The following is a 10670-nucleotide window of genomic DNA, read 5'->3' as shown; positions in this document are numbered from 1 at the left end:
AGTCTGGCTGGAGGAAGACGTGGCACATAGAAGAACAGTTAGCACGCATCATCATAAACGCCACTGGGGAGGCAGGTGCCTGTGTCACGGGGCGCTGAGAAGGAAACATCTGACGTCAACTGGGCAGATGATACTTGAAAGCTGAGTCTTGAAGGTCAGCCAGGAGCTCCAAACCACACAGGTGTCATAAACAAGTGGCATGATGTCCTTAGAGGCTCAGAGGCAGAAAAGAGCGTGGCGTCTTGTGGAACTGTGTTTTCTCTGGAGCATAAAGTTTGGTCGAGAAAGTGAGAGGCTGGACAGGCATAGCAGTGGAAGGCTGAGCCACATGGAAAGTTCTGGGCAGTGTCCACAGACCTCTGTTGGTATTTTGGGCATGCATGTGCCTGGGATTTGGGGCTGACCTGCTGAAGAGCCTGGACAGGGACAAATCTTTCTTCCTTTCCCCTTTCACTCTCTCCTTCCCTTTCCTTATAAAACTGCATAGGAGAGTGTGCGAGAGAGTGAGAAAGCACCCCCGCAGGGGGATGGTCATGCTGCAAGCCCTTCTCCATTCTCTTGGGATTTGGGGCGTGAAAACACAAGTGCCCGGCATGTTTATTAAGCTGCTAGTACGGACTTGAACTGGCCATGTGGAATATAGTTGCCTTAAGCACCATGCCACCAGCTGGCCCTCTCCTCCCCTCCCCTCCCCTCCCCTCCCCTACTATAAAACCATGCTCACTACAGTAACTACACTATGCACAAACCAAGAACATAAATCAATGACAATAAGGACATTGCTAAATCTCTGTCATCTCCTCAGGGCCTGTTGTGGTGACATTTGCTGATGTCATGGGTACTGTGCTGCGCCCTGTGGGTGCAATGCTGGCACGGCAGACGGGGATCATCCCTCTTGGATTCACAATAATTGACTAGTGGCAATCCCCTGGCCATGCAGGGAACTGGGCCAGAAACACTGACCCTCGGGCTGGAGCTGGGGCATCCTGGCAAGGCTTCCTTGTGACTGGGTGGGGAAGCTGAGACACAAAGGTCCCATCAAGAATTCAGGAATTAGTGGGACCAGCAGTTAGTCTAATGGCTATGTTGCTGGACTCCCATGTAGCCAAACGTGGTTTGAGCCCCGGACCATGTCATGGGTACTGTGCTGCGCCCTGTGGGTGCAATGCTGGCACGGCAGACGGGGATCATCCCTCTTGGATTCACAATAATTGACTAGTGGCAATCCCCTGGCCATGCAGGGAACTGGGCCAGAAACACTGACCCTCGGGCTGGAGCTGGGGCATCCTGGCAAGGCTTCCTTGTGACTGGGTGGGGAAGCTGAGACACAAAGGTCCCATCAAGAATTCAGGAATTAGTGGGACCAGCAGTTAGTCTAATGGCTATGTTGCTGGACTCCCATGTAGCCAACCGTGGTTTGAGCCCCGGACCTGGTGGCTTAAATTCATGCTTGGCACGTGTGCATGCATGCCCAAGATGCCAAGAGGAGAATGGAGGAGTGATTGCCGTGTGACCATCCCCTCTGGGGGGTGATTTCTCACTTTCTGTCTCTGTCTTTCTGGCAAGCGCACACGCCCTATAGCAAAAAACCTCTCAAAAAAAAAAAAATTTCAGGAATTCATCAGGGCAAGAATGTTCTGGGAAGAAGGAACAGTCTTCAGGGAGGCCCAGAGGCAAAAGAGCAGGGAGTGTGAGAAGATGGGGCTTTGTCTCAAGAACAATAGGGTGTATGCAAGAGAGTGCTGTATAAACTTGTAGCCAAGAGAATAGGTCAGAGCGGGCAGGGAGATGGGAGACAGGCCAGAGAGAGACTGTTACCAATGGGGACAGAGAGGGCTGTGGGTCGGGGCTAGGCTGAGGCCACGGGAACAGGGCATAGAGCAAGACTCATGGTTTTCAAAGGGTAGACTGATCTTGGGGACTGTAGGGCTGAAGGGATAAGAAAGAAGAGTCTAGTTTGGGGACCAGCAGATGGCATAATGGCTGCGTCACTGGACTCCCATGTAGTCAACCCCTGTTCAAATACTGGACCTGGTGGCTTAAACTCACACTGGGGTGTGTGTGTTTGTGCCCAAAAATCCCAAGAGAAAATGGAGAAGAGATTGTGTGGCCATCCCCCCGGGAGGGGGATGATTTCTCACTTTGTGTCTCCCTGTTTTTCTTTTTCTTTCTTTCTTTCTTTTTTTTTTTTGGAGAGGTTTTTGCTATAGGGCACGTGCACTTGCCAGACAGACAGAGAGACAGAGAGACAGAAACCGAGAAATCCCCTCCCAGAGGGGATGGCCACGCCACAATCCCTTCTCCTCCATTCTCCTCTCGGGATCTTGGGCACGCACGCACACGCGCCCGGCGTGAGTTTAAGCCACCAGGTCCGGGACTCAAACTGCGGTCGACTATGTGTGAGTCCAGCGACATAACCATTACGCTAACTGCTGGTCCCCCTGTCTCCCTGTTTTTCCAAGAGTGCAAAAATCTCTCTTCAAACAAAACAAACAAAACAGAAGCTAGCATGACTCCTGGATCCTGGGCCTTGGACTCAACTCAGGGAGGGGAACACTGGGACGCTGTGAAGAGCTGTACAAATGTTACTGCACTCCTTACCCAACTGCAGCTTGCACGTGGCTCAGAACCCACGATGACTGAGAGCAGAAGGGGCGGGCCCACTGTGACTTCCAGCTTTCCATGTGGCTGTCCTCCCTGCTCTCCCTGGCTAGCCTGCTCCTTCGAGTCAAGATCTGGTTCTCAGGCCCCAGGCTTTCTTTGCAGTCCCCTGCCTCCCTCTGCTCACTAGTTCTCAAGGAAGCAGAATTTGTCCTCATGGTCCCGAGCCTAGCTGCCTAGCCTGAAATTGCATGAGCTCTTCTCACTGTGGCCTACTCCTTACTCACTCGTGGGTGGAAGCACCCCACTAGACACAGACCGGCCACTCCGACTTGCTGGCCCTGGGGTTTCATGCCTGCCCAGTATGCCCCTTCCTTCACAATTGTCTCATCTCTCTTCAGAAGGGACAGCTGTTTGAAAACCTTCCCAACCCGCAAAGCCCCCTGCTTCTACACGAGCATGCACCCACACGCACACACAACCAGAGCAACAGGTTTGCTCCAACACGGGCATGTCTTAACCTTACACCAACACACAGACAGGAGAGGTGCTAGGCTGGAAGCTCCTGAGGGCAGTGCCTGGGTCTGATTCTTTCGTTCTTTTCTATTTTTCAAAGTTATTTATTTATTTTATTTCTTAGTACTACTGTTATTATTTTAAGTTTGCTATAGGGTATATGCACTCAGCAGAGAAAGAGAGACAGAGAGAAGTGAGAGACTAAGCCACCAGAACTGAGACTCGAACTGTGGTTGACCATGTGGGAGTCCAGCACCTCAACACCCATGCCACCTGCTGGCCCCTCGATTCCTTCATTATTATACCCCAAAGCCTAGCACCCAGGATGTGCTCAATAGATATTTATTGAATGAAAGAATGTGGCAGGCCGGCTCTGTGGCCTGGGGGGTTAAGACAACTGTCTCACATGGCGGACCCTGTGGTTTGAGTTTTGAACCCAGCAGCTTGAGAAACACGCCAGAGGTGTGTGAGTGCCCCAGATCCTGATGAGATAGAGAAATGGAGGAGAGGGGATTGTGGCGTGACCATTCTCCATGGGCGGGGGCGGGGGGGGGAGTGCTTTCCCCCTCTCCTTTTTTCTCTCTCTTTCTGTCTCACTCTGATAAGTGCATGTCCGCTGGCAAATTTTAAGTAGCAGACCCAGGAATGTGCCATGCAGACCCGCCTTCCAGAAAGGACTAGCTGCTCAGTGGCGAGATGTGTGATGAGTCTCTGGTTCGGCTGTTAGTCCTCTGGGACCCCAGGGCTGGGAGTATGGTGAGGAGCTTGGGAGGAACAGAGTCTAGGGAGGTGCTTGCTCTCCGAGGTGTGCGAGCAGACAAGCGCTTCCTTCCAAATCGGGCCCTAGGTGCTTGCCACCTCGCTAGCCCTGGCCCTGGGCCATATGCTCTTTTTAGGGTGGCCGAGGGAGTGCCTGGGCACAGAGGTAGTTCTGGTGCCTGGCCATTTCCAACACAGGGCTCCTCTGATGGGCAGTCTTTGCTTAGGCGTTTCCAGCAGGGCAGGCAGAGAAGTGCCAAATCTGCTTCAGGGTCTTAGGACCCTGGCCCAGCCCTTCTTCCCTGTGTCCTTTCATGGCTTCGTGCCCAGCAGACTTTCCCAGGCCTAATCTCATCTCAGTAATCTGCTCCCCAGGGCAACGGGCCTGTGGCAATTAATAATCAGATTTCAAAGAAATAGGCACACATCCCCCTGTGAGTACTTGGAGGCAGGGGCTGAGTCTTACCTCTGTTTGGAGCTCAATCCTGAACATATTCTAGATGCTCAAGACATCACCCAGTGGGGGCCGGCAGGTGGCACGACGGGTGAGGCGGCTGGATCCTACAGGGCTGACTGTGTGATTAGCTGACTCTGTGCGTGTGTGCCCAGAGTCCTGAGGGGAGAATGGAAGAGAATTGATGACCTTTCTTCCAGCGGGGTGATTTTTCACTTTTCCCTTCTCTCTGTCTCTCTTGGGTGAGTGCGCTTGCCCTATAGCAAATACAACAAAACAAAAGCAACAACAAAAACAAACTAAAAACACTGAAAGAGAAGAGAAATCACCAATGAATGGCTGAAGGGGGCAGAAGGGGACAGATCCCCCAAGATGACTGAACACTTGGTGGAAAGCCAGTGCCCGGACACGCTGGCCTTACTAGCTATCCCCAAACTGGGTTCCCAAGGTACCCTTATAGGGAGTAATGGAGGTGATAGAGTTGTTCCCATGGTTTAAATAGTCTCATGGGTTTAACTAAAAGCTTGATCTTTTGCTTCTGGTGGGACTGATATCAGGACAAGGGGGTAACACAGGACTTCCTTGGGGTGAGCAATAGTTCCAACTAGCACTGTTGTATAAAAGTCGTTTTCATTGGCCATCATGGAGGTGGTGGGAGAAGCTGGAAGGTCCAGGGCTTTGGACTGTCCTGCCAGGTATCTTTCAGCAAATCAGCCTACATCCCTGAGCCTCAGTTTCCCCATCTGTAAAAGGGGATCTAGGAATGTCCGGCAACAGGGACAACAATGTGAAGAGCCCAGTAGGGAGCCTAGTCCTGAGTAAATGGCAGCCACTATTCTCATCAGTAATGTCCTTTGCACATCGAAACCTTTTGGAACTCCTAGGCACAAGTACCTGAGGCAGGCTTGGTGGTGATTGGCTGAACTGCCTTAATAAGCCAAGTTCAGAAGAGGCTGTTCGCTTTGAAGATTGGAGAAAACTCCAACTCAGAGGCCACAGCAAACGTGGGCATGACGTTGGCCAAGCTCCTTGGGAGATGGGGCTGCTGGAAGACTGCTGTGCACCGAGTGACCCCGAGTTCCCAGCCCCAGTGCCAGCTCCAGGGCGGGCAGACTGATTGCCGTGGACGTTGCTGGGTGGTGGTGGGGAGGTGGACGGCTGTCTGTACTGGGAGACTTAGGGTTTGGTCAGTGCTCCAGGGACGTTCGTGTAAATCAGCCTGAAGGGTCAATACATGTAAATGATCTGGTACCTGGGTCTACCAGGAAGACCCACAGATCTGCCTTTCTGTGGGCATCCCAGGGGCCTCTTAGAAAGGAGTCTGTCCCCTGCTGTCCACCCCCGGGAGGCAGGAGCTGCATAGGAAGCCTTTACACTGGCAATTCGGTATTTGTGGAATACACACGCATGTGTACGGTATAAGGACGGAGGAAACACACCACAGTGGTAACTGTTCGATCACTTAGAGTGTGAGATAATGAGCATTAAAAACATTCTCCTTTATTATTGTTTGTTTTCTCCAAATTCGTTTCCATGACTTAATCATGTAGGTGCGTGAGAGGTAGGGGTGGCTTGGGCGAAGTCAACAAAGATAAAGAAAAACAAGAAGAAAAAATAACTGTAATCCTGAGGCCGGCAGATGGCGTGGTGGTTAAGGTGCTGGACTCCCACATGGTTGACTGTGGTTCGAGGCTCAGACCTGGAGGCTTCTTCCTCACTTCCCCTCTCTGCTGATTATGTGTGCCATATAGCAAATTAATAATAATAAAATAAATACATCTTTTTCAAAAAGACTATCATCCTGAGTCCAGTTGACTTGAGGTTCTAGATCCCACTCTGTGATGGAATGAGGAAGAGTCCACATCGCTAGCTTCTTTCTTAGAGAGAGATTTTTTTTTGCTATAGGGTACATACACTTGCCAGACAGAGAAAGTGAGAAATCACTCCCCCAGGGGCGATGGCCACAACTTGTATACCTATGTGCTAAACTGGTCCCTGAAGTGATGGTCGAAATAGCAGAATATTTGAAAGACTCCAGGGTCCATTATTAGAGAACTGATTAGGCAAATTATGACAGACATACATCATGGAAAGTATACAGGTTTTTTTTTTTTAAGAGGTTTTTGCTGTAGGGCGTATGTGCTCACCAGACAGACAGAGAGAGACAGAGAGACAGAAAACCGGAAATCACCCCCCAGGGGGGATGGCCTCCATTCTCCTCTCAGGATTTTGGGCATGCACACACGTGCCCAGCATGAGTTTTAAGCCACTGGCTCCAGGACGCGAACTACGGTCGACTACGTGGGAGTCCAGCAACATAGACATTACGCTAACTTCTGGTCCCAGCTAGCTTATGGTTTCTAATAAACAAGTAGTAAAGTTGCTGTAAGGCTCCTTACTAGCCTTTTGCGATGGGGAAAGAAATGGCCCAGGAAGCCTGATTGCTATCAGAGGCTTTTTTTTTTTTCTTTTTGCACCACAGGGTGTGTATTCATCAGAGATGAACTAGAGGGGCACAGAGAGGAAGAGGAAGGAAGTGTCCCCTCGGTGGAGAATGGTCACACCACAATCCACGTTCATTCATCTCCTCCTTTTTCAAGATTTTGGGTACCTGCACACACGTGCCCGGCATGTTTTCCAAGCCACCTGGTCTGGGACTTGAACTGTGGGGCTGGTCCTATGGGATCTGGCTGCCTTATCTCCCAGGCCACGGAGCTAGCCTGATTAGCAGAGTCTTGTTTAGCTTCCTCTTCTCTTCTGCACAAGGAAGGGAAGATGGAGAAGGGGCTTCCATTTGTGCCTGGACAGCTCTCCGTGGAGTTGGAGGCTCAGAGAGGGCCCACGGGAACAGGTCGCTGCAGTCGAACCTCAGGCCCAGCGCCCCGACCTGGGGAGGAAGGGTCTGGACACAGACACTCTGGATAATCCAGTGAAGTTCGTGTCTGGCACTCTCATCTCTTGTGAGTTGTCTTCCTGCATCCAGACAGACCTTGCTGCCCATTGCCTTGATACTTTAATGCCTCCTGGCCCCAAGATTTTATTTCCAATTTTTACCTCCTCATCCCCAATCTTCCTTCTCATTTCACACTTCCCTCACTGCCATGTTCTTTGCTGTCTCTTTGCCAAGCACGCTGACCACCAATCCACACGACAGTGTAAAGGACTGCCTCCTGTATTAATGGTCATAAACCAGATACTTAGAAAATTAGTTTTGGCAATAGAAGTCATTCTCTGGGGACCAGCAGATGGCATAATGGTTACATTGCTGGACTCACAGGTAGTCAACTGCAGTTCGAATCCTGCACCCTGTGGCTTAATGAACTTATGCCAGGTGCATGTGTGTGTGTGTGTGTCCACAATCCCAAGAGGAGAATGGAGGAGAAGGGATTGCAGCATGGCCATCCTCCTGGGGGTGATTTTTCGCTTTCTGTCTCTGTCTTTCTGGGAAGCTCATGTGGCCTATAGCAAAAATTTCTCCAAAGATAAATAAAGAAGTCTTGGGACTAGGAGTTGGCATAATGGCTATGTTGCTGGACCCCCCATGTAGTCGACCGTGGTTCGAGTCCCGGATCCAGTGACTTAGACTCTCGCCGGGTGCATGTACTTGCGTGTCCAAGGTCCTGAGAGGAGAATGGAGGAGAAGGGATTGTGGTGTGGCCAGCCCTCCTGGGGGGTGATTTCTCACTTTCTGTCTCTCTATCTCTCTTTATCTTTCTGGCCAGTGCAAGTGCACGCGCCCTATAGCAAAAACCACTCCAAAAATAAATAAATAAATAAATAAATGAATGAATGAATGTATGAATGAATGTATGTATGTATGTATGTATGTATGGCTCTCTCCGGGGAAGTCAGTATACAGAAACTAGAACCCGGGCTGGAATCAGAAGGTCTGGTTCAAGTTTCATATTTGCCTCTAAATTATTGGCTGACCTTGGGAAAGTTACACTTTTTATTCTAGGCCTTAGTTTCCTGGGTTGAAGTTGTTGTTTTTTTTTTAAAAAAAATCAGGTCACCAGATACTGTACTTTCCCCTCCAGTATCTTATCTGATTTTTATACTAATTCTTTGGTTATCTGGGCAGGAAGCCCTATTATTTCTATTTGCTTTTCAAAGGTTGGCTCAGAAAAGTCCTTCTTCTGGACCCTCCCCCGAAGTTAATCATTCTATTCTGGGGGTTGGGCAGCCTCTGTGGCTCCTGACCCCTGCGGTTCCAGTAATCCTGCCCTTCTTTTGTATCCAGGGCAGTTGTCCTTTTGGGTCTCTAGGTCTGGCACCGAGTAGGGCTTCCATGGCTGTTGGAGGAATGTCCAACAACACCAGTTCACTCTGCATAGGGCAGTCGCTATTTGGATTTTGTCTCCTACCATGTTAGTTATCCCACCTGCTCTTAATAGAAGTGTCTCTGCCAACTCAGTGGGAGCTGTCTGTGTCCCCATCTTGGTCTCTGAAGACAGTACTGGAGAGTAGAAGATTGAAGAGGGGAACCCTGGGCATCATCCCCCAACTCCCTGGTGAGCAGCCCGAAACATGGCTGGTTTCAACACCGAAGAACTGTCCAAAGACCTGTCCTGCCCCCGGGCAAAATGACATCATCTTGTATGCCCCTGACCTAGGACTGTCCCCAGCAGGTGCTTCCCTGACATCAAGTGCTAGCTCCCACCCTCTCCCTGCCCAACCCTGCAGATTCAAAGGGGAGAGTCCTGGTGGGTTTTCGCTTCACAGTCTACTCTACCAAAGGCTGAGTGGAGAGTCCCACCATCACCCACTCCCTGGCACCTGCGGCCACTTTGTAATTTATCCAGAAGGCTTGTTTCTTGCACCTAGAATCCAGGTGCCCTTCGCTTTGAGAGTTGGGAGGGATCTGGCATCAGCTGGGTCGCTGGTGTGGGGTACAGAGAAAGAATTCAGAGCTGGGCAGTCCTCGTACCACCACAAGCTGGCCATGCCACCCAAGGCCCTGTACTCTTTGGAGCTTCACGGTCTTCATTTTATAAAGTGGGGCTAACAGCAGGAGCTTCTTATTAGACTGGTAAGAGAGATTTTGTGAAGTGCCAAGCAGATTAACCTGGAATTAGGATTTTATTTATTTATTTATTTATTTTAGATTTTTGCCATTAAGGCGTGTGTGCTTGCTAGAGAGACACAGAGGAAGAGAGGGAAAGTGAGAAATCAGCCCCCGGAGGGGGGAATGGTCACGCCACAATTCCTTCTCCTCCGTTCTCTTTGCAGGATTTTGGGTGCGCATGCACATGCTCAGCGTGATTTTCAAACTGCCAGGTTGGGGATTCACATTGTAGTAGAGTTGCCCATGTGGATCCAGTGCCTTAACCTCCACGCCACCTGCTGGCCCTGGAACTATGATTTGCACGATCACCTCTAAACATTGTTGCTGTTGGCAGGCAGCAGGAGAAACTGGGCAGGACCCCTCCAGAGCAGCCCTCGCCAGGCTGCTCAGGGCTGGGGTGAGTCCTGCGGCTGGCCCGGCAGGAGCTAGGTACTGGGGCAGCCTTGTTCTCACCACCAGTGCAGCCGGAACGTCCTGGGTGCTTACATAAGAAGCAAGATGGGCACCCGGTAGTTCTGTGTTGACAACATGCAGCTCCCCCAGGGCTGCAGAAGCCTCCGGCCTTGGTGAGGCCCTATCTGTGAGGAAATGTACCTACGCTGGGTGGAGCCGCCCCGCCCCACCCCGCTGGGTGGTACAGAACAGTGTGTCTCCTTCTGAGTTTCAGCCTGGCCCAGAGTTCAGGGTCCGGGTCCAAGTGTAGAGGGCAGAGGGAGGGAGTCAGTGACCGCCCCTGTGAGCCCTGGCTCTGCAGCCTGACTTCGGGCAACCCCTAACCCTTGCAAGTTCTTGTTTTCAGAGAATTCCTAAGGCCAGTTTCAGCTGGGAGAGATGTCTTCCTCTCTCACTCAGGAAAGGCAGTGGAGCTGGAGCCCTCCCAGATTGTCACGGTCCCCAGCCTCTGGCTTCTGCCAAGACAACTGAAAGTCTGGGCTCTGATTTTATTCATTTCCCCCCTAAGGGCTGCACCTATGCTGCTACAGGCAATGCCTTCAGAATCCAGGTGAGAAGGAAAGTTAAAAAGTCCCCAGATATCTCAAATTGGTCAGGTGACAGCCAGTGCCCAGAGGGGTCAGAGAGAGGGTGCGATGACAGCTTGGAAGAGGCCAGTTGAGGCTGATAGCAGGATGTGGCTCACTGGCAGGGAAGGGGGACATTCCAGGTGGGGGGACCCCCAGGAGTCACAGCCGGATGTGTTTGTGCGGGAAGGGCAGGAGTCGAGGCCTGGACAGCAGATCACCCCCTCTGAGCTCACCCTGGATGCTCACGGTGCTG

Source organism: Tupaia chinensis, unplaced genomic scaffold, assembly GCF_000334495.1.
Source record: "Tupaia chinensis unplaced genomic scaffold, TupChi_1.0 Scaffold000238_1, whole genome shotgun sequence".
Classification (NCBI taxonomy): domain Eukaryota; kingdom Metazoa; phylum Chordata; class Mammalia; order Scandentia; family Tupaiidae; genus Tupaia; species Tupaia belangeri.
This window is presented reverse-complemented; position numbering follows the sequence as displayed.